This window comes from Notamacropus eugenii, chromosome 5, assembly GCF_028372415.1.
Source record: "Notamacropus eugenii isolate mMacEug1 chromosome 5, mMacEug1.pri_v2, whole genome shotgun sequence".
NCBI classification, from domain to species: Eukaryota; Metazoa; Chordata; class Mammalia; order Diprotodontia; family Macropodidae; genus Notamacropus; species Notamacropus eugenii.
The window spans coordinates 416,411,257-416,418,729 of record NC_092876.1 but is presented as its reverse complement, the minus strand read 5'-3'; the positions used below and the strand labels follow the sequence as shown (position 1 = coordinate 416,418,729).

Below are 7,473 nucleotides of genomic sequence, written 5' to 3'. Positions count from 1 at the left end.
ACTAAGAATAAAAATCTGAATATAATATTATAGGAGAAAAATAATAGGTCTTTAATGAAATAATTAATTTCCATGCATTTCTAATAGAAGTATGAGAGTTGAGCAGATACTTTGAAATTCAAACACAGGAGTCAGGAGCAACACAGAAAGGTCAATACATTTGAACAAAATAAAGGCACTAAACAATGAAGATTTGTTTACATTCTAATAGAGGGAAAAGAAAAAAAAATCTCCATAGCTCTTCAAGGGCCACAAAGGAAGTTAAATGAGACAAATAAAGGGATGACACTTTTTTTCTGTTTGAATGGCCTAAAGAAAAGAAATAAAATAGAGAGGGGATAGATTTCATTAGAAAAGAAGAGGACAAAAATAGTATCTCACAGAATCAAAGTGAATAAGAATATACAACATAGTGAAGGATTGATTGGGTTGAAGGTCATCACTTTGATGACCTTGTTAGTTTCATCAAAACTAAACAAAGAAATACAGAGTTCAGGTAGTGATAGGGAAGTGAAAGTGATTAGATGGATGGTAGAATTGGGAAGGAAATAGTCATGAGAAAAACAAACTCCAGTTTGGGAGATGGATCATAAATAGGGGATTGAAGGGAAAATAATGATAAGAATGTGAAAAGGAGCTGCAAAAGTATAGCTGAATGTGTAAGAAAGTGCGTTCCAATAATATGTTGTTTACATGAAAAACATTTGAAATATAAAAATTCAAAAATATTTAAACTAAGACATGAAGCATAATTTGTTTTGATTCAGGTCAACTCAGAAAAGCAAGGGAAACAACAATCCTGGAAGAAGTAATAAAAATATACATACTTAAAAGAGATAAACAGGACAATGAAGTGTTGCTTAAAACTGTTATAAACAGTTAGTTGATATAAATACTTAACATATAGACACAAAATATGGCATCTAAGAATTCAAATGAAAGGTCTAACAAGTTATGGAGAGATAAATAATAAAATCATAATAGCTAGAAACCATAATGTATGTCCTTTGATAATGTTTAATATAAAATTTTGGAATAATCTCTTTGTTCTCTCTGAAGCAAACTCAGAGAATGCCTCTTCCTATGTCAACAAAGCCAGCCAAGGCTGACTCTACATTCCTTAGGAGACCTTTAACCTAAGACACTATCTTGAATAATGGGACGTTTTCCATATCTTAATATTTATAGACATATACTATGTTATGGCATATTAATGGTAAAGAAAATATAGACATCTTAGGTCGTAATTTTTATTGAACTTTGTTTGCCCTTTCCTATGTCAGTTATCTGTTTAGGGCAGGAAGCCTGCCACTCACTACTGGTGGGATTTCCTTATCACCGAGACATATGTTTATCCAGCCTGGAATCCCAAGGCCTGACCAACATTGCTTTGTTAATTGTCCAGTCTTACTGAATTTATGGTTTGCTCAATTAGGAGAGTTCCTTTCTCACGGCAAAATGTATATAAGCCAGAAGATTTCTGCACTGGGTAGCCAGAACATTTTTCTGGCTCCATAATGCATTATGTTACCATTGTCTTTAATAGGGAATTGATTAATTAATTATATCATAAAATGTATGCATTCAGCCTGTTGCCTTTCTTTAACCAAGTTTTCAGGTTAACACTTTCAGAGAGAAATAAATCTAACAAAGATAAATAAGAAATAAACTAAGGCCTTTAATATTTTTAAAGACAAAATTTTTAAATAACTTTCTGGAAGTTACTGAAAAGGAATAAGAAAAGAGTATATATGTTTATCTGCTGTGAATGGTACCTTTATTGTTAACTGTATTTGGAGTTAAGAATCCTCATAGATTCAGAAAAACAGAAATATTAAACATATCTTGTATTGACTGCAATAAATATATGTATATTCATAGGATGATATAGAGTTAGAATAAACTTAAGAAACTCTCTACTCCAATATCCACATTTTACGTATGAGGAATCAGAAGCCCTTTTGAAAGTAATCACTTGACCATTGTCACAGGCTATTTAAGCATAAAATATGAGATTTTCATTAAGCCTTCTGACTCCAGAGTTAGTCAATATTCAATGAAGGATCTTTGAAAAAGAGATTCAGTATCAGGTGTAGATTAAAAAATTTAATCCTAAAGAGTTGGCAAATGGAAAGACAAATATAGAAAGAAACAATTCTATCAAAGTTAATTTTACCAATAGGAAAATAAAATTTTTTTTGGCATATAGACAAAGCAATCCTTAGATATTTTATATCTTTAAACAGTTTCACTAACAAGAGAAAAGAACCGATCAATGAATTTGACAAGCAACAAAGAAAAGAAAATTAGAAAAATCAGTCAGTTAAAAAACTCCAACTAAATACCAAAATAGAAATTTTCAAGATCAAAAAAAAGATTAACAAAATTGAAAGCAAAAAAAAAGAATTTTTTTAAAAGCCTAAGATTTGTTTTTTGAAAAAAAACTAAAAATTTAAGTGAGCTACCTAGTCAAATTTGGAGAGAAGAAAATAGAATTATTAGAATGAAGCATTTATAAGAATTCACCAAAAAATAAAGAAAACATAAAGAAAATTATCATAAGTGTTTTACGAAAATGTAAGCCAACAAACCTGAAAACTTATATGAAACTGAGGTATATGAACAAAAATATAAAAATTTAATCTAACAGAATGAAAATTAGAGAACTCAACCAGATTTTACAAAAAATAAAATAAAATAAGCAATAAATAAACACCAAAAAGAAGAAGTCCATGACCAGACAGATTTACAAATGAATTATATCAAAGGTTCAAGGAAAAAATTAATTCAAACATTATTTAAGCTATAAGGAAAAATATGAAAAAAAAAATGGACCAAACTCCTATGATGCAAATGTAGTCTTGATGCCTAAACCAGGGAAAGACAATGCAGAGATAGAAAACTATATAACAGGAATGAGGAACCTGCAATCTCAAGGCCACATGTGGTCTTCTAGGTCCTTGGGTGTGGTCTTCTGACTGATTCCAAGTATTACAGAAAAAATCCTTTTATTTAGAGGGTGTGTTCTATGAAGTTTGAATTCAGTCAAAGGTATATGTGTGTGTGTGTGTGTGTGTGTGTGTGTGTGTGTGTGTGTGTGGTGCACATATATATTTGTGTGTGTGTGTGTACACATACACTATGTGGCAAAACGTATACATATATATACATATATGTAGTATAGTCCAACTACACTTGGTACAGTATAGTATGCTATAGTATATAGTATAGACCAGCATCCCTAATGAACAAAATATTACATACAATGTTAGCAAAAGGGCTGCAACTGTTAAATAGATTAATCAATTAAACAAAAAATTATTTTAAAAATTATACCTATGATCAGTTTCATTTAGGTAAGAATGTAGGGGGTAGTCCAATATAAACTCAATTGTAAATAGTAATAAAACATTAAGTAACAAGAATGACAAAATAATATATTTACAGCAATAGACGCACAAAAAGCTTTTGACAAATACAACGCTCATTTGTTTTTTTCATAAAAATTACTGAAATAAGTGGCCCTTTCTTAATATAAGTAGTTTCTATCTAAAACCAAGAGCCAGCATTAGATATAATGAATCATTGCTAGAGACCTTTCCAATAAGATCAAAGATAAAGAAAGATTCCACTGTCACCACCATTATTTGCTACAGTACTAGGACTGCTAGCTATAGAAGTATAACAAGAAAAAGCAATTGAAGGAATAAGTATAGGCAAAGAAGGAATAAATCTTTTTTTTTCCAAATGGTATGATGGTCTATCTTTAGAAGCCTAAAAATTTAAAATTAGTTGAAAAAACTGAAACTTTAGAAAAGTGTCAGGATATAGAATTAAACCACATAAACCATCAGCTTTTCTATATATTAAGACCAATGCCCAGCAAGAAGAGATAAATTCGGTTTTTAAAAAAAACACATTGCAAAAATTTGTGTGATCCACTTATTCAGATGCATAAGAGTTATGCAAGTGCAAATAGAAAACACAGAAATAGAGCCAGACAACTAATTTGAGAAGTATTAATTTCATTTCCGAGTCTATGCTAATATAATAAAAATTATATTACCTAAATTAATTTATTGGTTTGGAACCATAACAATCAAATTACTTTCTAGAACTAGAAAAAAATAATAAAATCCATACTGAGGAACAAAAGATTGAGAATCTGTAGGGAAATAATGAAAAATAGGGGGGATGATAGCAGAGAGCTTAGAATTGTCAAACTATACTAGAAAGTATCAATCACCAAAATTATTTGATACTGGCTTAAAAAAATTGAAGTCAATCAGCAGAACAGATTGGGTACATAATATAATATGATACGATATAGACAATTACTAGCTGTGTGAATCGGAATAAAGTTTCCTCATCCACAGGGACAATAATATATGTCATCAGCCTCCCAAAACTGTTGTGAGGATCAAGTGAGTTAATCTATATAGATTACTATGAAAACTTTGAAGCACCATATAAACGCTAGCTATTATTATTAATAAGTTAAAAAGACAAATTAGAATGACTTTGGGTTTCTATCTCACACTCAACAGATTAACAAAAACAGCCAAAAGAAAAACCCAGGAAAATGATAACTGTTATGTGGGAGGACAGGCATGTTAATGAGTTGTTGGTGGAATTGTGAAATAGTTTGGCCTTTCTGGAAAGCGATTTCCAAGTGTGGATGATGAGAAAAGAGGAGGAAAGAAAAGGGGATGGGGACAGAATAAACATTTATTTGGAACTTACTATGTGCCCTGTATTGGGCTACAATATACAAAAATATTTGTGGTAGTATTTTTTGCTATAGAAAAAAGTGAAAAATAAAGGGGTGCTCCTCAGCTGTGGAATGGCTAAGCAAATTACAGCACATGAAGAGAGTGAAATATCACTGTGCTGTAAGAAACAGCCAAAACAAAGAATTCTCAGCCTGGGAAGAGTTTTATGAACTTATTTATAGTAAAGTAAGTAGAACCCGAAAAACTTATAATTTTTAACAATAAAAAAAGTTTTGGGGACCGCTCAAGATGGCATGCCTGGTGAGGGGCTCCTTGGCCATGGCTTTAGGCCTTTTTGATCCTGCCCCGGGCTTGGTCCTTGGCATTGGCTCCTGCATGACCCGGTCATGGAAGCTAGGTGACTCAGCCAGAGACTTGGGGAGCCGCCAAGCCTGTCGGATTTCAGAAACAGTCAGACAAATTTCATGGAATCGTTTGGTACATATCATTCAAGAAACTTATCTGAGTTTACAAAGGCTTGCCAGGCATGGCCCTCGATAGAAAAGAGAACATGTTGGCACAATCATGCAGGAGGAGGACTTCACACAGATCCAAAAGAAGGGCTAAAAGATGTCAATACCCACAAAGTCTTCAAAGTAATGCTTTCCTGTGTATGGCCGGAGGATAGACCTGATCTAGGAATGAGTTGCCATTTCTTTGGGCTTATTAGCAAGTGCTAATGCCATGAATATCGTAGTACCCTTCATGTTTAAATATGCAGTCGACAACCTCAACCAGATGTCAGGAGATATGTTAAACTTGAGTGATGCACCAAATACAGTTACAACCATGGCAACAGCAGTTCTGATTGGCTATGGTGTGCCCTTTTTAATGAAATTGGAAATGCAGTGTTTGGTAAAGTGGCCCAAAATTCCATCCGAAGGATAGTCAGTCATGTCTTTCTTCACCTTCACAAGTTGGATCTGAGTTTCCACCTGAGCAGACAGACCCGAGCTCTGTCAAAGGCAATTGGCAGGGGAACAAGAGGAATCAGTTTTGTCCTCATCACTTTATTATTTAATCTTCTTCCCATCATGTTTGGAGTGACCCTTGTCAGTTGGATTTTGTACTACAAATGTGGTGCCCAGTTTGCACTTGTCACCTGGGGAACGCTGAGTGCATAGGCAGCTTACCGCAGTTGCAGTCACCAGCTGGAGAACTAAATTTAGAATAGAAATGAACAAGGCAGATAATGATGCAGGTAATGCTGCCATAGGTTCAGTGCTGAACTATGAAACTGTGAAGTATTTTAATAACAAAAAGTATAAAACACAGAGATATGATGGATTCTTAAAGTCTTATGAGGTGATCTCCCTGAAGAGTACTTCTACCCTGGCTATGCTCAACTTTGGACAAAATGCTATTTTCAGTGCTGGCCTAACAACAACAATGGTTCTTGCCAGTCATGGAGTTATGGCAGCGGCCCTTACTGTTGGAGATCTAGTCATGGTGAACAAGATCTAGTCATGATATCAGCTTTCACTGCCTCTGAACTTTCTGAGAACTGTGTACCGGGAGACTAGACAAGCACTCATTGTTACGAACACTGTTTATACTACTCAAGGTAGACACACAAATTAAAGACAAAGAGATCGCATTTCCCCTTCAGATTGCACTTCAGACAGCTTCTGTAGCTTTTGATAATGTACATTTTGAATACATTGCTGGTCAAAAAGTCTTGGATGGAGTATCATTTGAAATCCCTGAAGGAAAAAAAGTCGTTATTGTGGGAGGCAGTGGTTCAGGGAGAAGCACAATAGTGAGACTGCTATTTCGTACTTTTGAGCCCCAGAATGGTAACATCTATATTGCTGGTCAGAATATCCAAGATGTCAGCCTGGAGAGCCTAAGGAAATCTGTGGGAGCGGTGACTCAGGATGTTGTTTTCTTCCATAACACCATCTATTACAATCTCTTGTATGGAAACATGTATGCTTCCGCCAAGGAGATTTACCCAGTAGCAAAATTGACTGGAATCCATGAAGTCATTCCTCGGACCCATGGGTATAACGCACAAATTGGGGAATGAGGGCTCAAGCTTTCTGGTGGAGAAAAACAGCAAGTAGCTATCGCCAGAGCCATCTTGAAGAATTCCCCTATCATTCTCTATGATGAAGCTACATCATCATTAGACTCATTTACTGAAGGGAATATCCTCCGTGCCATGAGGGATATGGTGAAGCACAGAACATCTACTTTCATTGCACACAGATTATCAACAGTGATTGATGCGGATGAAATCATTGTCCTGGATGAGGGTAAAATAGCTGAGAGAGGAACCCACAGTAATCTCCTCACTGACACAGGGAGCATCTCTGCAGATCTGTGGCATGCCCAAAGCAACCCTATGTCAAATAATATTCTTAGGTGGGGAGCGAGGAGAAAACTGACATCCAAAGAGAAAGAAAGGAAGAAATTATCAACAGTGCTAAAGGCTGTGGAAACTGCTCCTGCTAAACTCCTGAAGGCATTTTAATTATGTCTTTAAAAAACAAACGAAAACTTGGACACATTTGCATCGAAAAAAAGTTTTGAAATACTTCAGCTCTCTGATTAGTGTGATAATCAACTACAATTTGATGATAAGGCATGGTACCCACCTCCTTAGATATGAGTGATAAGGCCAAGGTACAGAGGGAGGAAATGAGAGAGAGAGAAAGACAGAGAGACGGAGACAGAGATAGAGAGAGACAGAAAAGGA

General features: G+C 34.7%; 1 pseudogene; it reads left to right on the top strand.

The window, feature by feature from the left end:
* The first annotated feature begins 5,172 nt into the window (after positions 1-5,172).
* On the top strand, positions 5,173-7,229 carry LOC140503083 (iron-sulfur clusters transporter ABCB7, mitochondrial pseudogene; annotated as a pseudogene).
* The last annotated feature ends 244 nt before the right edge of the window (positions 7,230-7,473 follow it).